The 23,335-nt window shown below is 39.1% G+C and overlaps 1 long non-coding RNA gene across 4 annotated transcripts in view; it reads right to left on the bottom strand.

The window, feature by feature from the left end:
* Positions 1-13,348: 13,348 nt before the first annotated feature.
* The window catches only part of LOC123328034, a 253,586-nt gene continuing 243,599 nt past the window's right edge, over positions 13,349-23,335 (bottom strand). Inside the window, exons 4-7 of one of the 4 annotated variants that reach the window (XR_006542758.1) lie at positions 20,332-20,520; positions 16,388-16,437; positions 15,586-15,636; positions 13,349-14,243 (exon numbers count right to left, since the gene is read on the bottom strand). This is a non-coding gene — a long non-coding RNA (uncharacterized LOC123328034). Of the gene's footprint in view, positions 14,244-14,717; positions 15,061-15,585; positions 15,653-16,387; positions 16,438-20,331; positions 20,521-23,335 lie in introns of those variants that run through there. The other 3 variants (XR_006542756.1, XR_006542757.2, XR_006542755.2) reach the window with 3 other exon arrangements.

The raw sequence follows: 23,335 nt of genomic DNA on the forward strand, positions 1-23,335 counted from the left end.
TAAGAGGTTTTTGAACTTTTAGCAGAGTGTTTATGTCATATTACCACTTGGACAAGAGTCTCATATATGTTCCTACCTTCTTCCATGTGAAATCTATGTCCACTCCCATTTAGAAATACCTAGGAAAGGTACTTCCATTAATATTTTTTTTCAGAAACCTCTTATCTGTATCCTTGTGACACTAAAAATTTACTACGTGATGCAAGGTGGTTTTAATTTTGAATTCATTCTCTTTTTCTCCCCTCCTATCTCCTGTCTTCCTCCCTCTCTCTCTCTCTCTTTCATTTTCTCCTTAGATTGGGATCTGCACTCATGTGTTGGCAGCTTTTAACACTGTCAGTATGCAATACATTGTTGATAGACATGCATCTAAATAGAATATGCAGAATGCAACAGAAGTGCATTTTTAAAAAGTTTTATCCTAGAGACGTTTCAGTGTGTTCTAAGGGGAGCTGCAATTCTTTGTGTTCTGGACAAAGAATAGATTCAGATCATTAGCATTCTGCTCCTCACAGTAGGGGATACATTTTGCAGTAAATTATACTCATCAGCGCTCCCATAGACCCTTGCGAACTAGGCTCACTGAGCCCTTGCTTGGAAGTTGCTGCTGCAACCAGCTTTATAAGGGAGGCAGCAACTAGTTAAGACAAACTGCAAACCATGAATGTGGATTCTATAGGGGACCCACCCGATCAATGTTAGTAGAGCCCCTAAATCTGCTCAAAAGAACCTGTTATCTCACCTCTTTAGAGTTATCACAGAATTTTAAGTTAGTACTTCAATGCCCTTTACAAAGAGTTTAAGTCCTTTGCTCTTCCCCATGAACATTTTCGTCAAAATGTACTTGAGCTTCCATTGCTTGGTGAAAAATAGGTCACTGCTAGTCATGTTTAGCATTCTTCTTTCTTCCCCTTTGGGATAGAATCTGCCTTCAGACTATTTTTCACACAAAATAAGGATTAGTGCCTCTCTATCAATGTTGTCCATATCCCCCCTCAGTGTACTTTATTATCACTGCTAGAAGGTGCTTCTCTAAGACTGAGTTGTAGAGCTGTTAAAAAAAAAAAAAAAATCAAGCTCCCCAAAGCCAGGGAAAATTGAAATGTCACTCTTTACAAGGAGTTTTAGGAGGGAGACTAAGTGTTTACTTCAATACAGACCATCCATTCTAGGGCCCAGTTTAGAAACTTTCAAAATCAATTTTAAATCTTTTCTTTACAGCTTTCACATCCCTTCAATATCATCTTTTTTTTTTTTTTTTTTTTATGAGATTGCCTTGGCCAGGCAGCCCAGGCCAGGGCAGGGTGGGTTGGTGGGGGTGGTCAGAGGGACGCTGGTGGTTGATCTGTTTTCCAGGCTCGGTCACTCCTGTGCCCGCAGCTCCGCACACCGGCCCGGCTGCCACCCGCCTGCTGCCCGCCTGCCCCAGATGCACTGAGCCTGCCTGCTGTTTGGCAGACATTTCCCTTTGTTTGTGCTCCTTGTGTTGCTCTAATAACCCTCCTCAAGGCCAAATTAGATTTATATGGAAGGAGAAGGCAGCTAGACTTCAGAATGACTATGCTAATTAGAAACCAAAATATAAACAGCAACTCCACATGGATGTATTAAATAGGCCAGCATTCTCCACAGCAAATCAAATTAAGAGAAATCCCATTATCTCGCTCAGGGCTTCTGCATTTTTTTCCTGACTGCCTGTTTTCCTGTTTGAACAGGACAAGGGCATGAATATATTTCATTCTAGGTCTAGTTCTAAACTACAGTCTCTTTCTCCCTCACCCCAAACTACAATGATTCCAAATCATTATTCACAATTACAGCAAACTCATTTAAAAAAAAATCCACTGTAAGTTTATATATCACCCTCTAAAGATTTTAGGCTTTGATGCAGCCTCAAACATTTCATTTATTTTCACCAGCTTGGCTTCAATGTTAACTAGTTACCACAAAGTATTCTAAACAGACTTCTGGAAAGTCCCATGGATCCTATAGAATTTATGATTATCTGTTTCAGGAAATGAATATTTCATCCCTTAATTTCTAACCTTGTGCAGTCAGGCTGATGCTACAAAGGAATGTAAAACAAAAGTAACCTGTCTCCTCCTTTAAAATGAACCAGTACTAGTTGTCAGAAAGTTTTTAGGAGCTCAGTATTACAGGTGGCAAAGCAGGTAGGAAAAGTAGTCACTTTTGCAGTTAAAAGTTGCTGAGATAGTGAAGGAGGAGGCATTGGAAATAAGAGGTTTTCTCAGAGGCTGGGGAAAGAGAAGGCAGGTCTCCGTTAGCCACTGGAAAAACTTTTTATGTACAAGTGAAAGTGAAAGTCACTCAGTCGTGTCTGACTCTTTGCAACCCCATGGACTTAGTCTATGGAATTCTCCAGGCCAGAATACTGGAATGGAGATCTTCTCCAGAAGATCTTCCCAACCCAGGGATCAGATCCAGGTCTCCCACATTGCAGGCTGATTCTTTACCAGCTGAGCTACAAGGGAAGGCAGGTACACCAAAGCTTGGAGAATCATGGCTCTTGTCTTTCAACTTTTAAAAAATTGTATTTATTTTTAACTGAAGGATAATTGCTTTATAGTATTGTGTTGGTTTCTACCAAACAGCAACATGATCTTTCAACTTTTTATGAAAATAAAATTTTCACTACTCATAGCTTTTCATTTAGTACTATATGACAAGTCCTCTAATGATATGACAGTGAGCAAGCTGAAAGTTCCTGAGGCAGGGGTATGGTACTGCAGGAAGATAAACCCCAAGAAAACCAGCAGGGGACTGAGAGACTGGAGCTTCAAGGCAGCCAGAACAGCAGAGGTGCTCCTTCGGTTGAGTTCCTGTAGGAGAAATCATGAAAGTACATTTTCCACCCTACTTCTGGGCCAAGTTCATCATGGTCTGATCAACTCCTTTCCTGCTGTGTGAGAACTCCAATTCCTTTTCCTTTCCTTTGAAAAGAAGTCACACCCCAATTTTGCAAGTCAGAAGCAAACCAATCTATTGTAACCAGAAAGGAATAAAGGATTGTGGTTAAAGAAAGTAGTGGGGAGGGCAAGCACCTTGGCAGAAGATGAGAATTCTGGTCTTCAGGATTAAGTAATGATGGCCATCCCTTCACAACAGCACATATAGACCACTCTTCTGTTTTACTTGATGATCCCTTTCTCAGGGCTGTTTCTTCTTATGTAAATATTAAGCCTACTGCTGCTTCTGGGAAAAGCTAAGAAGAGTGAATAGTAGGAATTTCAGGTTTCATCATGTGTTTCTCTAGGCATGAATACTGTAGTGAGTTGCCATTCCCTTCTCCAGGGGATCTTCCCGACCCATGGATCGAACCCAGGTCTTATGCATTACAGGCAGATTCTTTGCCTCCTTAGCTAGATTCACATTACTTAGGGAAAATAAGCTTCTCTGAAAATGCCTCATTTACCTGTCATCTGCTATTCCAGTGAAAGTGAAGTGAAGTTGCTCAGTCGTATCCGACTCTTCGCGACTGCATGGATTATAGCCTACCAGGCTCCTCCCTCCATGGGATTCTCCAGGCAAGAGTACTGGAGTGGGTTGCCATTTCCTTCTCCAGGGGAATCTTCCCGACCCAGGGGTCGAACCCGGGTCTCCCGCATTCCAGGCAGACGCTTTAACCTCTGAGCCACCCAAGTAAACATTCCAGTGAAGGGCTTAGCATTAATTTTCTTTTGCGGTTTTGTTACAAAGACTCTCTCCTCTATCAAAATTTAGTCAAGCTCCCCTGAGCCTTCCTTTAGACTAACTCTTAGCCTTGGTTTTACCATTTTGGGCCTTCCCAGCCTAGTTGTAGCCAGAATCCTGCTAAGTCAGTTTAGGGATAATCCTTTTACCCTGGATGTCTGATCATCCTTGTACCTGATCCCCTACAATCTCCCAGATGACAATTGATCACCTGGCCTGCCTTCAGCAATAATCCTATTAATTCAGTTTAGCAAGAATTACCCCTTCTTGGTAATTTTCCATCCATCTCCCCCAGCCTCCCATAGCCATAAATCCTCAGTTATCTTTACAATATTCTGATTTGTGTTTCATCTCTCTTCCCCCATGGCAATAGTCTTCACATCTATTGCAAGAATCCTAAGTCTTCTTTACTGTTTTAAGTGTAAGAATAATTTTTCTAATTCTTGGCAAAAATATTTGTCCTTTTATGATAAAAGCAGTTGAATAAATGAAACATCTGTTTGACATCTTGCTTAAACCAAATTCTGTGTGTTTGTGTGTACATTATATAAATGTACATATACCTATACACATATGTATATGTATATCATCAATATATATATATCAATATACATATGTATATCATATATATATCTATACCTATATACATATACCTAAATACATGTGTATATCATATTGATATACATATGTATATCAATCAGAAGATTCCTAAAAGAATGTCAAAAGAAGTAATTTTAAATATTTTTTATTACATATTACTACTTTCAGGGTAAAATTCTAAACTGTTAGCAAGTGTACAAAATCTTCTTCATTAGCCCTTTTCCTCCAAGCCTCTTACTTTCCACCCAGTTGGAACAGTGTTCCTCCATTTCAACTTTGTGGGCTTTCCTGGTGGCTCAACAGTAAAGAAACTGCCTTCAATGCAGGAGACAGGGCTTTGATCTCTGGGTCCGGAAGATCCCCTGGAGGAAGGCATGGCAACCCATTCTAGTATTTGCCTAGAGAATCCTACATACAGAAGAGCCCAGCAGGCTATAGTCCATAGAGTTGCAAAGAGTCGGACTTCACGACTGAAGCAACTTAGCACACACACGTGCACTCCAACTTTAGTCTAAATATCCAAGGCATGAAAACAGGCCATATTAAAACAAAACAAAACAAAACTGTAGGTATGTGCCACCCAACATGGGAACCATTAGGCAAAAATGACTATTACATTTAAATTAAGTCAAGTTAAAATTGCCTTAGTCACAGTAGTCACATCTCCAGTGCTCAGTATGTAACTATGACTATTGGCTGTCATATTTGTTAGCACAGATGGAGAGGATTTCCATTATCTATCATCGTTAGAAAATTCTATAGGATAGTGCTGATCTATATAATTCAGGCTTGCAGGAACAAAAAATGTAGACAGCTCTCATAGCCAGGCTTACAACCGCATACAGTGTGGAGAGTGTTTCATACCAACTTATGTTCATTCACTCAAATTTAAGGCTTGTTGTGGCACGTTCTGTGAATCCTTTCTTGGTTCCCCCAGCACAAATTAATCAACATTTGTTTCTGTTGCTTATACGATGTTTTTGTTTTCCTGGCTGTAAATCGGAAACCTAAGAAGCAGAATCCGTTTCTAAATCTATAGGAATAAGCAGATAGAGTGAATGAAGAGTTTTGTCTCTGTAGCATGAGTTTAGCAAAATACTGGTGACTTTGGGAAAGTTGGATCTTTGGAGAAGGTCCAAATGCTTGGCTCTTTTGCAGGTGCGCTGCTGTTGCTGCTAAGTCGCTTCAGTTGTGTCCGACTCTGCGACCCCAGAGATGGCAGCCGACCAGGCTCCCCCATCCCTGGGATTCTCCAGGCAAGAACACTGGAGTGGGTTGCCCTTTCCTTCTCCAATGCATGAAAGTGAAAAGTCAAAGTGAAGTCGCGGTCGTGTCCAACTCTTAGCGACCCCATGGACTGCAGCCTACCAGGCTCCTCCATCCATGGGATTTTCCAGGCAAGAGTACTGGAGTGGGGTGCCATTGCCTTCTCTGTCGCAGGTGTCATAGATACTGAAAAATTACATATCTCTATTTACAGATACTGAAATTGAGGCTTAGGAGTTAAAAATACCTGCCTTAGCATTGTTGTGAGCATTGGTTTAATAAATCACTTAGCTCTGTGCATGGCATATAAGTACTTAATATTTGGTATCATTTAATCTAAATTTTGCATTCCTTATTATTTTTTTTAAATTATTGGGATATTGGGGAGGAGGCCACGTTAATATTTTATTTAAAATACTTTTTAAAGAATCATTTTGATGTGCAAACCAAGGTAAGAGTTAGTAATGGGGAAATGGTGATTTGTTTCTAGCTTGAACTTAAATCAAGCTTTGCTTTAAGACTTGTATCCAAGTTGGACACAAAGGATGATACTTCATGGTCACAAAGACTTGTGTTTAAAAAAAAATTCAAGAGAGATGGATCAAAATTATACTTTAAGCATTAGAAAGGAGGCAATAGTAATATTCTTAATATGTTAGACACAGAGTCATTGAATAAAGTCTCAGTGATGCAATAGATGTTCCTTCTTTCAATTTTATCAGTTTGCAAAATTCATGAGGTTAATAAGTATTAAAAATCTCATTACTGTACCATATCAGATAGGGATGTAGCTCGAGGGTGTAATAAACTAGTTCTATTGTTGAAACTCCATCAAAAAGCAGGACTGCACTTACCAGCATTATAAAAACCTCTATATCTCTCTGCATACAACTTTATCTAACAAAAAATATTACATATGGGGTTTCTGAAAACTCACAATTCAAATCTTGAAACTCATTGACTTCACATATAAAGTTATAGCAGGTGGCTATTAAGAGTTTGAAAGAGATTCACTGTCAGCAAAGTGCTATTGGTCTAGTTGTAGATATACTGGGAATTTACATCAATAGCCATATTTTGCTTTTTTTTTTTTTTAAATCTTGTATAACTTTGCTGAAGCAATAATGGTTCCAAGTATTTTGCACAGTGCAACTGTTACCCCCTACTTCTCATAGAGATTATACATCAATATTGATAGGGTTTAATAGCTGCCTACTCCTTCTCAGGAAGAACTGAGGAAGCCTCAGTAGCATTTACTTATATTGACTCTATTAACTTCATGTTCTATTCTTCCTCCAGCTCAACCTGGGAGCCTCCATCACCCTCAGTTAGCTATCAGCTACACTATTGCCCTTCTCAAATGTCACTTTGTTTTAATATTTAATGGATAACTTAAGATAAATTACCCTAGAGATGGATGCGAGGGGCCCTACTTGTAAGATACAAATTGGGGGAAAATCCTAAATAAAAATATAAGCTACATTGATAGTATAATGAACTATTTGTTCATCTTCCCTTAAGTTATTCCAAGTACAGCAGGCAGGGAAGGTAAGTTTGCAAGATACATTGCTTTGCTACCCATGATTTTTTCCTCCTAGAGCACTCATAATTTTCAGGTAGCAGCTCTGTTTCCACCTATGATCTCAAATTGGTTAGGCTCTTATCCCAGGTGATAAATTATAGTTTTGCTAAAGCACTTAGATATCTATTTCCTCAGATTGATATAAGTATGGGGAAATAAGGTCAGGGAACATGAATCAGTTTTGGCAAATGAACTATATTGCTTAGTCTCTCAGTTGTGTCCAACTCTTTGTGATCTCGTGAACTGCAACATGCCAGGCTTCCCTGTTCATCATCATCTCCCAGAGCTCGCTCAAACTCACGTCCATTGAGTCAGTGATGCCATCCAACCATCTTGTCCTCTGTTGTCACCTTCTCTTCCTACCTTCAATCTTTCCCAGCATCAGGGTCTTTTCTAATGAGTTGGTTTTTCACATTAGGAGGCAAAAGTATTGTAGCTTCAGCATCAGTCAATACAATGAATGTTCAGGACTGATTTCCTTTAGGATTGACTGGTTTGATCTCCTTGCAGTCCAAGAGACTCTGAAGAGTCTTCTCCAGCACCACAGTTCAAAAGCATCAGTTCTTCAGTGCTCAGCCTTCTTTATGGTCCAACTTTCACATCCATTCATGACTACTGGAAAAAACGTAGCTTTGACTAGATGGGCCTTTGTCGGCAAAGTAATGTCTCTCCTTTTTAATATGCTGTCTAGGTTGGTTATAGCCTTTCTTCCAAGGAGTTTCATGGCTGCAGTCACCATCTGCAGTGATTTTGTAGCCCAAGAAAAATAAGGTCTATCATTGTTTCTATTGTTTCCCCATATATTTGCCATGAAATGATGGGGCCAGCTGCCATGATCTTAGTTTTTTTGAATGTTGAGTTTTAAGCCAACTTTTTCACTCTCCTCTTTCACTTTCATCAAGAGGCTCTTTAGTTCTTCTTCACTTTCTGCCATAAGGGTGGTGTCATCTGCATATCTGTGGTTATTGATATTTCTCCCAGCAATCTTGATTCCAGCTTGTGCTTCTTTCAGCCCTGCATTTTTCATGATGTACTCTGCATAGAAGTTAAATAAGCAGGGTGACAATATACAGCCTTGACATACTCCTTTCCCAATTTGGAACCAGTCTGTTGTTCCATGTCCAGTTCTAACTGTTGCTTCCCAACCTGCATATAGGTTTCTCAGGAGGCAGGTAAGGTGCTCTGGTATTCCCATCTCTTCAGAATTTTCAGCAGTTTGTTGTGATCTACACAGTCAAAGGCTTTGGCATAGTCAATTAGGCAGAAGTAGATGTTTTTTCCTAGAATTCTCTTGCTTTTTCTATGATCCAGCAGATGTTGGAAATGGGGTTCTTCTGCCTTTTCTAAATCCAGCTTGAACATCTGGAATTTCTCTGTTCACGTGCTGTTAAAGCCTAGCTTGGAGAATTTTGAGCATTACTTTGCTAGTGTGTGAAATGAGTGCAATCGTGTGATAGTATGAACATTCTTTGACATTGCCTTTCTCTGGGATTGGAATGAAAACTGACCTTTCCAATCTATGGCCACTGCTGAGTTTTTCAAATTTTCTAGCGTATTGAGTGCAATACTTTAACAGCACCATCTTTTAGGTTTTAAAATAGCTCTGCTGGAATTCCATCACCTCCACTGGCTTTGTTCATAGTAATGCTTCCAAAGGTCCACTTGACTTCTCACTCCAAGATGTCTGGCTCTAGGTGAGTGATCACACCATCATGGTTATCTGAGTCATTATGATCTTTTTTTGTATAGTTCTTCTGTGTATTCTTGCTTCCTCTTCTTAATATCTTCTGCCTCTGTTAGGTCCATACCATTTCTGTCCTTTATTGTGCCCATCTTTGCATGAAATGTTCCCTTGGCACCTCTAACTTTCCTGAAGAGATCTCTAGTCTGTCCCATTCTATTGTTTTCCTTTATATCTTTGCATTGATCACTGAGGAAGGCTTTCTTATCTCTCCTTGCTTTTATTTGGAACTCTGCATTCATATGGATATATCTTCCCTTTTCTCCATAGTCTTTTGCTTCTCTTTTTTTCTCGGCTATTTGTAAGGCCTCCTCAGACAACCATTTTGCCTTTTTGCATTTCTTATTCTTGGGGATTGTTTTGATCACTGCCTCCTGTACAATATTACAAACCTCTGTCCATAGTTCTTCAGGCACTCTCTCTATCAGATCTAATCCCTTTATTTGTCACTTCTACTGTATAATCATAAGATATTTGATTAAGGTCATACATGAACGTCCAGTGGTTTTCCCTACTTTCTTCAATTTAAATCTGAATTTGTCAACAAGGAGTTCATGTTCTGAGTTACAGTCAGTCCCTGGTGTTGATTTTGCTGACTGTATAGAGCTTCTCCATCTTCAACTGCAAAGAATATAATCAGTCTGATTTTGGTATTGACCATCTGGTGATGTCCATGTGTAGAGTCATCTCTTGTGTTGTTGGAAGAGAGTGTTTCCTATGACCAGTGCATTCTCTTGGCAAAACTCTGTTAGTCTTTGCCCTGCTTCATTTTGTACTCTAAGGCCAAACTTGCCTGTTACTCCAGGTATCTCTTGACTTTCTAGTTTTGCATTTCAATCCCCTATGATGAAAAGGACATCTTTTTTTGGTGTTAGTTCTAGAAGGTCTTGTAGGTCTTCATAGAACTGTTCAATTTCAGCTTCTTTGGCATTAGTGGTTGGGTCATACACTTCGATTACTGTGATATTGAGTGGTTTGCATTGGAAATGAACAGAGATCATTCTGTTGTTTTTGAGATTGCACCCACGCACTGCATTTTGGACTCTTGTTGACTGTGAGGGCTACTCCGTTCTTTCTAAGGGATTGTTGCCCACTATAGTAGATATAATAGTCATTTGAATTAAATTTGCCAATGCCAGTCTGTTTTATTAGTTCACTGATTCCTAAAATATCAATGTTCTCTCTTGTCATCTCCTGTTTCACCACTTCTAATTTACCTTGATTCATGGACCTAACATTCCAGGTTCCTTTGCTGTACTGTTCTTTACAGCATTGGACTTTACTTTCACCACCAGACACATCCACAACTTGGCATTGTTTCCATTTGGCTTAGGCTCTTCATTCCTTCTGGAGCTATTTCTGCACTCTTCTCCAGTTGCGTATGGCTACGTACTGACCTGGGGAGTTCATTTTTCAGTGTCATATCTTTTTGTCTTTCCATACTGTTCATGGGTTCTATAGTGGATCATTTCCATTTTTACTCAGAAAGGGAAGCCTTTCTCAGTAAAGCCTTGGGAGGGATAGACTTTTATTCCTTCCTCATCTTTTCTGCCTAGAAGTCAAATGAGATGCATGGAGGTCATCTTGCTAACACAGGTTTAAAAGCTTGTGGACAAAAATCCGATATTTTAAAGATGAAGGAAAAAAGAGCCTGGCCCATGACATTGATATTGAGCTTACCTCTAGAGTTCTATGTGAGAGAAATAAACCTCCATTTTAAAAGCACCTCTAAGCTGGATTTTCCTATAGTGGGAAGCATTCCTGGGTGATTCAGTAACTGACAGACATTAGTGTTCTAACGTGACAAATTATTTTCTGTGGCCAGAACTTTATTTTTAGGATTGGAATCCAGTGCTTTCCACTGTGGCTTGCTGCGAGTAGACAGTAAAACTTTGTCTAAACCATCATTTTAGTCAACTTGGGCTGCTGTTGTAAATTATCAAAGACTATGTGGCTTAAATAACAGATTTATTTTCTCTCATTTCTGGAGACTGGAGTCTAAGAACAGTGTGTCAGTGAGGTTGGGTTCTGGTGAAGGCTCTGTTCCTGACTTATAGGTGGCCACCTTCTTTCTCCTCACATGTCAGAGAGAGAGAGAGATTTGATGCCCCTTCCTTTTTTTTTTTTTTTCCTTTAAGAGCACAAATACCAACACAAGGGCCACATTGTCATGACCTCGACTGAACATAATTATCTCTCAAGGTATCATTTCCAAATACCATCATATATGGGAGGTTAGGGCTTCAGTGTGTTTTGGTGGGGCATACTTCGATCCATGGCAATATGCAATCTACACTATTTTTGCTTCTAAGCTCTCAGAGAGCCTTGTATTCATGAGGCATATGTGAAGAAACTTATATATACATCATTTAAATGGTGAGGGTATTGCCTGTGCTGGCTTCATACACTGGTTGGGGCGTACATGCCAAGAGGGGACCTGCTCATGCTTACAGGGCTTGCTCTCATCCAGGGCATCATTGTACTATGTTGCTTCCTTATGAAAGTCAGTCAACCAGCTTTTCTTCCTGGCCTCCTGCGTTGTTCACTTGGTTCCTTTCTTCATTCTCATTCATCTACCCTGTGGCTAATCACCACCTCTAAGCATATGGGGTATGGATTTCATAGGCCACAGCAAATGAGAACATGCAACCTTATGTTTTTTTCAGAACTGACCTCATCTTACTGAGTCCTCAGTAGGTCTGAGATAGACATAAAATATTCTAAACACTTGAAATGAGTCATCATTGTTTCAAGTTGAAACAAGGATAAATCCAGGATTTTACCTTTCTTCTGCTTTTATTTCCTGCGGCTCCTGACTAGGATGACCAGGGCACCGGGAGAAATGCAAAAACTCGTAGCGATGTTTGGAGATCCTGAACAGATGATGCTGCCTGTGCCCTGGCTTGGTCTGCAGTATGCCTGTGCCTTCCATGTCCCTTTTGCTGGACAACCACAGTGGTATTCTTACTGAGCTTCACACATTGACATTTTAATATGTGCATAATTGGTTCACTATACAAACAATACATAAGGATGTAAAAACAGGAATTTCACGTCTCCTTCCCAAGCTCTAGCCCTACTACCAGGAGGCAACGACTTAATCCTAATTCTATAGTTTGCATCATAGCTTTAAAGCTGAAAAGAAATAAAACAATGAGTGTTTAGACAGGATTTATTGTCTCTGCTGGGAAAGATGAGGAATTTACTAAATTTACCCAACCTCTTATCTCTTCTACCAAATCTGTTAATTATAGTTACATAAAAGATTGTAAATGTCAAAGCTTGATTTAAAAATAAATTATAACTAAGTCTTCCATGCTCTGGTTTATAGATTCATCCCATAGATAATGAATGGCATTTATCATATTATGTAAATGTTCTTTTAAAACCAGTTATTATGAATGGATTCTTTCAGAAGTAGACAATCTTAGATTATTGAAACATTGCTGCTTTTAGGAGACTTTTCCATGTTTTAAGGTCTAATATAGCCATTAATTTCTTTTTATCTAACTTTTCTGGTTCTGATAACTATTCTCTCCCTCAGACCTAGTGTTGGAACATTGCTAGACCCAGGGAACACTGCATATCCTGTTTTTTGTCTCTACCATTCCCATACTCTGAGGAACATTTAAGTGAAAGTGAAAGTGAAGGTCGCTCAGTTGTGTCCAACTCTTTGTGACCCCATGGACTATACAGTCCATGGAATTCACCAGGCCAGAATACTGGAGTGGGTAACCTTTCCCTTCTCCAGGGGACTCTTCCTGACCCAGGGATCGGACCCAGGGATTGAACCCATGTCTCCCGCATTGCAGGTGGATTCTTTACCAGCTGAGCCACAAGGGAAGCCCAAAGGGACCTTTAATAGAGGGACTATTCATAGAATACCTGATTGGGTGTGTCAGTTTGTTCTTATTACTACCCTTTTAAGTCTAGTCTCAGTCAGTCTATTCAGTTCAGTTCAGTTCAGTCGCTCACTCGTGTCCGACTCTTTGTGATCCCATGAATCGCAGCACGCCAGGTCTCCCTGTCCATCACCAACTCCTGGAGTTCACTCAAACTCACGTCCATTGAGTTGGTGATGCCATCCGGCCATCTCATCCTCTGTCGTCCCCTTCTCCTCCTGACCCCAATCCCTCCCAGTATCAGAGTCTTCTCCAATGAGTCAACACTTCGCATGAGGTGGCCAAAGTACTGGAGTTTCGGCTTTAGCATCATTCCTTCCAAAGAAATCCCAGGACTGATCTCCTTCAGAAAGGACTGGTTGGATCTCCTTGCAGTCCAAGGGACTCTCAAGAGTCTTCTCCAACACCACAGTTCAAAAGCATCAATTCTTCAGCGCTCAGTTTTCTTTACAGTCCAACTCTCACATCCATACATGACCACAGGAAAAACCATAGCCTTGACTATTACTCATGTGTAAAGATGCAAATCCAAAATTTTCACTCAGAACTTTGATTTACTGAATGCAAAATGACACAACAAAAATTATACATTGTTGTCACTAAAATATCTGTAGAACTGTTACTTACAAAGGCATTTCTTTATGTAGGATGGTATAATTTAGAAATTCCAATAATAATAAAGGTCTCTGTGTTTAGGCCTAACTCATATTTCGTTCAATCTATTCAGTATGTGGGGGATCCTTTCCATCAGTTTGCCTTAAATTATATTTTTAAAGCATTATTCAAAGTAACACATTTATGGACTTAAAGTTTGACAGTGCTAAAAGGCCTAAAAAAAACCCAATGATCTCTTTCTCTGCCCTGTACCTCCTATTCCACTAGTGTGCCCTAACCATTTTATCTGGAACTTACCTATGCAGTGATGGTTTCCTTCTATTTCTTTATCAGTTGGGATATTGTATCTTATTATGGATGTTGATTATTTAGTCTAGCTTCCTATCTCTGGCCTTCTCATGAGTTTCTCAACATCATTATCAGTCAAAGGAAGATAGCATATGGCTATAAAAATATTGCTCTCTACTGAGCCAGGTAGTATACTATAATGAAGATTCTCTTTTCATACAGTGTTTTTCTATTTATCTATTTTTTAAAAAGTTCAGGTGAACTGTTGGATACCAACTGATTTTTTTCTAAATGCCAAAATACAAATCCATTAGCTCCCTTTATTTCTCAGATAACTTTCTCTTGTAGCCTCTGTGCTCTGGCACCAATTGAGATTGATAATTCTCTGAGTATAACTTATTACTCATCTAGCATTTTCCTTCTCTGATCTCCAGTGTTTGAGCTTCCATTTTATGAATCATCTATCTTAGTTTTTGCTGTTGTTGTTGTTGTCATTGTTTATAACCTTGATTTGACGGAATCCATCCTGCAGTAGCATCTGAAAAAAGGCACATTCAAGGTATATTTTAGTTCTAGACCTGAAAATGTCTTTTTCAACCTGTATTTCTCTGCCTATACAAACCACCCATCAAGTATGAGTGTAGAACAATATATTTTTTTTTCTCGGAAATTTAAGGGCATTGTTCTATTGCCTTAAGGCATCTAGTGTTGATGTCGAGAGTTCTGAAGATACTCTGATTCTCATTCCTCTTTTGTAACTTATTCTTCCCTCTAGAAAATTTTGGGATCTTACTCTCTCTGTTGTTTAGTGATGTTAATTTGTATACTTTATGTGCGTTTAAAGGTTAATTGACTGTGTTCATGTTTTTCTCTTACTGATATTAGAACTAACTTCAGGGATAGCATATCAATTTTGATGTTAAAAAAAAAAGAATGAATCTGTATATACAATCAATACTATAACCAAAAGTAGGGTCTGGTCCACTCAAAAGCCAACAAAGAGACAAGATTGGTGGAAAGGAAAGTTTGCTTTATTTTGGATGCTGGCAACTGGGGTGGCTAGGGGGAGGGTGGACTCTTGTCCAAAGGCCGATTCCTGCGTACTGACAATCAGTGGGCAAGAGATTTTGTAGACAGAGGGAGGGTGATATATGCAGAAATCCTACAGTCAGTTCTGACAGTCATCTTGAAATTGGTCATGTGGTGGTCTGATCAGCGTCATCTTGGTTGCTTTAAGTGCTGTTAATCTTCAGTTCTAGGGTCAACTTGTTCCCATTTCTTGAGACCAGTTCTTGGAATTGTAGCACTTTATGTCATGGCTACAGTCTGGTCATCATATAGTTAACTTCTTCTACCTGGTGGGAATTTCAGGATATGGCTCAGAATATTATCTATAGCCCATGTTATTTTCCTTAACAATGAAAAATAATGGTCCATTAAGCTCATTCCAAAGGTTCAAGTTGGCAAGTGGAAAATCTTCAATGTGGTTAATGATAGAACAATTTTTAAGCCCCAAATCACATTACATTAATATTGTTAACTAGCATGTTATTATTTAGTGGGTCTTAAAATCAATTTGTAAATCTGCTTTTGTTTTATAATTCCATAAGAAGTCTTCCTATATTTGCTAAGTTTCTACAGGTGTAGGACACCAAAATCTCCTTAAGCTTATATTCACTATATTTATTTTTAAGTGCAGTGTGACTGAACGTGTCCTCCCCAAATTCATATATTGAAGACCAATCGCCAAATGTGAGAGTATTTGAAGGTGGGGACTTTGGGAGGTCATTAGGTTATAAATGGAATTAGTGGCCCTATAAAAAGATCCCACAGAAGTGTTTGATCCCTTCTGCATGTGAGTGAGGACATAGAGTTCTTACCAGATACCAAATCTGCAGCTTCCTTGATCTTGATTTCTCGGCCTCCAAAACCTTGAGAAACAAATAACTACTGTTTTTTAGTAAGCTACTCAGTCTATGGTGTTCTCTTACAGCAGCTGAACTAAGACAGTACGTTTTATGAAGAGGGAATTTATTCTTAGCTATAATACTTAGGACATTATAATACATACATTCAGCATATAAAATGTTTATATGTACATATTTTCATGTATAAATTTAATACTGGATTACTAAAGGAATGTTTCCCATTGATTGAGTCCTCTGAATTTTGAGAAGCACTCTTATTCCTTATACTTCCATAAATGCTTTAACTTCTCATATTTTCCCTCCAGATTCAGAGTAGATAAGAACCTTAAAGATCCACTAACATCTTTGTCTCATTCTAATTCTTCTTCTAGGCATGAGTTTCCTCACTGATCAAATGAGAGTATATAGATTCACATCAGAAGACATAGGGCCAAGGGTGCCAGAGAACCATGTTCTCAGAGGTTATTTGTACTGGTTATTGAGAAAAGGACAGAAATATCCCAGTACAGTGTCCACTGCAGCACCCACGCATGACTGGGCAGTGCATATGGTTTTCTGCACTTGGAGAACATCAGGGCATAGAAGAAATATGCCAGCTTTTTATTCCTACTTAAGTAAGAACAAAGTCTGAGTAAGAATTTGGCTCCCATACCAAAAAGTTAATACAAAGATTGCTTCTCTTCAATAGATTTACTTGACTTAATTTCTTATGGATCTTCTTATTTATAGATTTAAGAGCTGAGGAAAAACTTACCTGGTTGCCAGAGAACTCCCAGAGCATAATCAGCTCTCAACATATTGCTTCTGTCAAAGGAAAAGAGACACAAAAAGTGACAAATGCAGATACAAATGCAGTCTGGATGAAACATAGCATGCTTTTCATAAAATGGAAAGGACATCTGCTAGTTGCCTACTTGTATATGCTTTCCTTTACTTCAGTGTTTCGAGTACAAGACAGATTGGGGACCTGTGGGAAATGGGGTTCAGGGTATAAGAACCCCTCCTGGCTGTCCTAATACAGTTACTGGCTAATGTGGATAGAGGCAGGGACCATCCTCTATTTCATCTTTCCATTGTCTGCCAGGGTGGCATGTAATCTATTCCAGGCATCTGCAACTGGAAGCAAAACATGCCAATTATTTTTATTGATCTAAAGCCTTCATAGGTGGGACACCTTGCCAGGGCAGCATATGGAAATTTAGATAAGGAAATGATTGCAGAGGCATGGAAAGGGCTTCGCTATTTGGAAAAGAATGTGTAGGCTTTAAAAAAATGAACAAGCACTTGGTATTCCAGAGCTTAAGATGAGCCAAAGATGAATTATGCAGTTGCTGCAATCGAAATTGATTACTAAGCCTTCGATGAGTCACATGCCTTAGGAATTAAGTACTCCAATCTATTATTGTCAGTATCCTGATCGGTCAACCAGGCTGTGAATGGGAATTTGCATTAAATTGATTTGAGTGTTTTTTCTTGAACTAACATCACTCAATCAAGGGACACATTCAGACAGAGCTAGATAAGTCTGACTGAATTTGATTTGGAAAAGCAGGGTAGCAAGGGATTAGCAGGCAGAATTTAAAAGCAACATAAATCTGGCACTACAGGATGGGCTGGAAGAAGCAGGTGACTAGTCTTTGTGCCACAAATAGGGTATGGAGTCAAAGTAGATTTGTTTTGCGAGTCTGTAGCATGTTGATACAGTCATGGATTGCAAAATTCATAATCAGGTAATATAGAGAGCTATTTCTTAGGGTATTTCAGAAGATCTAGATTCAGAAATGACAAAATATTTGCCAACTGTGTCAGGATTAAGTCTTGTTTACAGTATATGTTTGCCATGCAATGATCTTTTGACCCAATGGAAGTCATTAACTTTATGTATAATTAAGCTTTTATGTAAAGAGGGTGAGTAGATTACATGACCGCAGGTCTACTCAAGTTTAACATTACATGATCCTGTGAGTAGAAAAATATCAAGTGTCAAATTTCACTCCAACATGCTCTTTGTTGGCTAGATGCTAGGATTCACAAAAAGCCTCAGCTGTCCCAGGCACTCAGTCCTGGCATTTAACTGATGGTTTAGGGAAGGCATGACTCCCTGGGGCTATGATGGGTTGGAAAGTTTTGAGATGAACTTGTAATAGATATTGAGAGTTTAAAACATTTGAATGTTGACTGGATTTACCCACAGGTGAGGAAGGAGCATTTGTTGATGCTCAAAATGATTCTTGGCAACTCACTCCAGTACTCTTGCCTGGAAAATCCCATGGATGGAAGAGCCTGGCAGGCTACAGTCCATGGGGTAGCAAAGAGTTGGACACGACTGAGCGACTTCACCTTACCTTACCTTAAAATGATTTATCACATTATGAATAAAATAAATGAGTTCTCTCTCTCTTTTTATTTTGCTCTAAACCACTCACACAGATACAATAATAAGGATCCAGCTTTGAATGGTGGGGAAAGGGCAATAAAAACTTGTCAGATAGTTCTTTACAGTAGGAGAAAACCATGAATTTCCAGTGAACCTTCAATATCTTTGCATCTTAACCTGTTCTAACTAAATAATACCATGCTGAAATTTTATTCCTTCATTCTCAAAAATGTCTAACTTTGAACTGGTATAGCATTGTTCTTAGCTGAGTGAAGGCTTCTTAGAAGGATCATAACTAATATTCACCTGTACTAACCACTAAGCTGAAAATTTGGTAAAAATAAGAGGTTACTGGTTTCCTGATCAAGCAGGACTTATGGGAGTAATAGCTGATAGTGTTGAATCTCTTCCATTTCCATCTTATCTGTTCCCAGCATTGCCATGGTAACATTTTTCAGGGTGTCCTTACTATTGATTACTGCTTGCCAGAAGTCTCAGAGGTATCTGAGAATGTAGGCATTTGTATTACCACATGTCCCTTCTATGACTCTCTGTCACTGCAAGGTAAAGAAGTCAATAACACTGAATGAGTCTTTAATCATGCTGATATTCAAAGGATATGTGTCTTTGACGTTTCAGACTATATATTTGCTTGGTTTGATTACAGTATAGGAAGTACTTCTTAAAGATCAATATCATGAAAGTTACTTTTCCCGTTGAAATTTTCTCTTAAGCAGAAGTTGGTGAAGTTTTGAAGCTAAGTCATTTGCACAAGAAATGCTCATTGAATATGTTCCCTTTTGAAGATATAATAATCAATATTTTTGCAGCATTGTACATTAGGGTTGTTCAGTCAAACTCCATTCAACATGAACCGTGGGTTCTGTTGAATTCTTGTTTGAACTAGAAAGCAACTAAGGTCAAAACCAGTACACCAAAGATAAAGTTACTGTATTGTAATTCTCTAGTTAATTGTGTGGGATGTACTGATCCCGGAAAGATGAAAATTAGAAAGAAGCCAAGCAAAAGAAGTTGAGAATCCATTTTCAATGACATGAAAATTTGATCAGGAAATGACTTTGAAGTAGCAAGAAGTGTGTATTATCCTTAACTATTAAACCTATAGAAAGGACGTGGAAAAATAACCCTAGAAAGAGCACAGTTTGTGTATTTCCAGTATGGAGAGGAGGTGACCTTAGTTGGTAAATAATCAGTGGGTCTGAGATGGAAGTTTCACGATGCCCCAAGAGTGTGCAGATTTGTGTTGCAAGGATAAGAGGTGAAATGAAGGCAAATAGTGAGAGGATCCATGAAAGGAAATATGGAGTGGAAACAGCTGCATCTCCACCAAACTTCTATTAAAATTTGGAAAAACTGGGCTGCAAAACTTGGTTAACATTTTCACAGCCACTAGGGGACCTCAGTTGAATGTATGTTATGTATCTAAAGGCTCTTCCTCATTCTGTGTCCCCCCCACCCCCCCTCCCCATCTTCTGACCCTGGTCAGTGTTTATACAGATGTCACAGTCTGAGTTTCTAATTGTATCTATAGTGACCTTCAGAGAGGAGAGACAAAATAGGTTCAAACACAAGCTCATTCTTGTGGTAACTCCTACTTCAAAGGGACAATATTTCTGAACAATAAACACTATAACCTATTTTTAACTGAGGTTCTGTGATGTGAAAAGTGATAAAAATTTACAAATGAATGAATTCATGTTTATAGTTTTACCACTTCACTGGAAATAAAAATATCCAATAGTCTAAAATTTAGCAAAAAGAAGTCAATACGATGTTATGTTCTAGGTTCTAGGATATATAGTAATCATATTTATATCAGAGGCATTGATTTAAATTTGATATAACTATTATTAAATATTAAATTATTCAGATATTTTCTTCTGAATTGTCTGAGCCCCTGTATAGCATACTCTTTTCAGGCTGCAACTGCTGCTGCTAAGTTGCTTCAGTTGTGTCCGACTCTGTGTGACCCCATAGACGGCGGCCCACCAGGCTCCCCCATCCCTGGGATTCTCCAGGCAAGAACACTGGAGTGGGTTGCCATTTCCTTCTCCAATGCATGCAAGTGAAAAGTGAAAGTGAAATCGCTCAGTCGTGTCCGACTCTTTGGGACCCCATGGACTGCAGTCCACCGGGCTCCTCTGCCCATGGGATTTTCCAGGCAAGAGTACTGGAGTGGGGTGCCATTGCCTTCTCCACTTTTCAGGCTAGGCTTGTATATTTGTCCATTCATAGAGTCAGTTGAGCATCTAAATCCCAAGAAGTGCCTAAGAGAGTTGCTTGTGTAAGAGTAGTCTTACCTCCTCCTGATGATCAAGGTCAGTTCTCTCTGTCAGGATTCTGACTCTTCTTTGCTTGCTAGACCCTTAATGCAAAAGGCTCAAGTGCCCATGAGTCAGTTTACAATTTAGGATTCTTGGTGTGTCCTCTGTGAAAGTGTTAGCTCTTTGGGCCCCAAGTACCCTTCCATGCTGTGACTTTGCTAGGAACTGCAGAAAAAAAGAAGCATAAATTAAGGGCTCCCAGTGAGTCACTGAGAGTGTACATGGCTGTGACTGGAGCTATTACTTGGTTGAGGTTTTGGTAGTCTATAGTTATCCCAAAGTCTGTCTGGTTTTGGTAGGGACTAGATGGGATAAATGGGAATTACCATCCTTACATCCTTGAAATCTTTAAAGGTACACTAATAGCCACTATCTCCCTCCCCAAGATGTGATATTGTTTTTTATTTACTGCTTTGGCCATTGGTAAGGGCAGTTTTAGAAGCTTCCACCTAGCCTATAGGATTCAGTTTATAGTGGGAAGAGCCATGACCCCAAAAATTGGAGTTGCACCATTTTCAAACATGCTAATCCCAATCATACTTTATGGAAATGGAGAAAGGACCAATATATAGGTCTGCAGATCAAGCTGACCATTGAAACCTGGACTCAAGTCAGGATTTCATTTATTATTTGGTCTTCATATGGCTCAATGTGAGCAGGGGGCCATTATCATTTTGAGTTTCCAAGTTTCATCATCAATTGACTCCCTTTCTTTAACACTCATGAAAAGACTGGGAATTCTTTTTTCCTCAGTATGTAGTTTCCCTGAGTAAATGGTCCCAAATCCTTTTGGACAAAGGAATCATCACCATGGATACTTGCTATGGCTTTGCAGGATCCTGGAGACCTGGTCATCTCTTCAATAAATGGGGTTTGAGTCTGAAAACTGGCTCAGGACTAGAAACTGTAAATGGATTGTGACCCTTTGATGGGATGCCTTCCCTCAGACTCCTTGTCATTCATCATTGCATTCCTTTGTTGGTACAAGTTGAATAGTATCCTTGTTGGCTGCCCACCTATTTTGCTCTAGGCTTGCCATGTTCCATTAACTATCTTCATACCTTTTTGTGAGTTAGGTTCCCTTGACTGCCACTCCAATCTTGGCACTCACTATGATAATTGTGACACTTTGGCTTGACTTCTGTCCATATACCATAATTTTCCAAATATCATCGCTCCCCTATAGAGTAATGCTGCTACTTAGCAATTTAGCTAAGTAGCCCCCTTCCCAATAGCACATTCTTTCTGGCCTTAGTAAATGGTATTTGTGATGGGCTGTCCTGTGGAAAATAATCATCTGGAAAATCTTATAAATGAATATAGTATAACCATTCTGGGATGCTCACTTGACTCAGCCTTTTATTTGATTCCTCCTCTATCTTCCATAGAAATTCTATCATTTCAATCTCTCCAGCATGGATCATTATTTGTTTTATATTTCTAGGACTCATCATAACCGCAAGGTCACATTTGTTGGGTGTGGAAACCTCTGCAAGGATGTTAAATCATGTATCTCAGGAGAACGCCCTCAAGTCGACATCTTTCTTGTCCAGTTTTCACACTCCAGAGATTTAAGTGAAGAGCTGATTGACTTGGGAGTATCCTGGCCTCTTTTATCAGGCACACTTATCATTTAGTCCCACCTGTACTCTGATTCTTGCTCATACATGCTCACTGTGCTTTGCAGCTCCTTTGTGGCATAGCCCTTTGCTTCTCTCTTCAACCAAGCATATCCTTAGCTGGGCTATGCTGCCAGTTTTAACAACAGACTTCTACCTTGTGCCAGAGTCTCTCTCTGTGTTTCATCTACTATTAATACGGGGTCCTCATTGCCAACCAGGCAGCCAGCTCCACAGCCCCTATCCTATCACCTACTTTCTCAAACCATTTCCAATACACCTACTTTCTCAAACCATTTCAATACCAATTCTCTTAGGTTTGGTTCTCTGCAAGAAAACACTGAGATAAGCTTGGGGTACATTGTATTTATTAGAAAACATAACATGTGGAAGAGAATGGGAGAAAGAAAGATTGGACAGAAGTACTAAAAACAAACCAAAAAAGCAATGTAGTAGACCTCACAGAAACCTTGGGTAACCTGGCAGGGAGCTCTGGAGCGAGTGTCGTGCCTCTGAGTTGTGACTACTTGGAATGGAATTGCTATTTTTTTTTTTTTTAATATTGGAGCATAGATGGTTAACAGTGTATTAGTTTTGGTTGTTATTCAGTTATACGTATACATGTATCTATTATTTTTCAAATTCTTTTCCCATTTAGGTTATTACAGAATATTGAGCATAGTTCTTTGTGCTATACAGTAGGTTCTTGTTGGCTATCTATTCTAAATATAGCAGTGTGTACATGTCAGTATTAAACTCCACATCTATTTATCCTCCTAACCTTTTACCAGTGGTAACCATAAATTTGTTCTCTAAGTCTGTGAGTCTGTTTCTGTTTTATAAAGTTCATTTGTATCATGCGTTTTAAGATTCTGCATGTAAGTGACATCATATGATATTTTTCTTTCTTTGTCTAACTTACTTCACTTAATCTCCAGATCCATCTATGTTGCTGCAAATGACATTATTTCATTCTTTTTAATGGCTGAGTAAAATTTCATTATATATATGTACCACATCTTCTTTATTCATCTGTTGATGAACATTTAGTCTTGGACATTATAAATAGTGCTGGATATTATAAACAGTGCTTCCATGTCTTGGATATTATAAACAGTGCTGCAATGAACATTGGGGTGCATGTATCCTTTTGAATCATGTTTTTCTCTGGATAAATGCCCAGGAATGAGATGGCTGAATCATATGGTAGTTCTATTTTTAGTTTTTTAAGGGGCCTCCATACTGATCTGCTTTAGACTTTTCTCTTACTCAGTCCCCAAGTGTCGGCTTTTTGGGGGAAGGGGATGACCTTGGGGAAGGCAGCTCTTTGCTACTGAAGCAAACTTTGAAGGAACTGACAG

Source organism: Bubalus bubalis, chromosome 11 (genome assembly GCF_019923935.1).
Source record: "Bubalus bubalis isolate 160015118507 breed Murrah chromosome 11, NDDB_SH_1, whole genome shotgun sequence".
Classification (NCBI taxonomy): domain Eukaryota; kingdom Metazoa; phylum Chordata; class Mammalia; order Artiodactyla; family Bovidae; genus Bubalus; species Bubalus bubalis.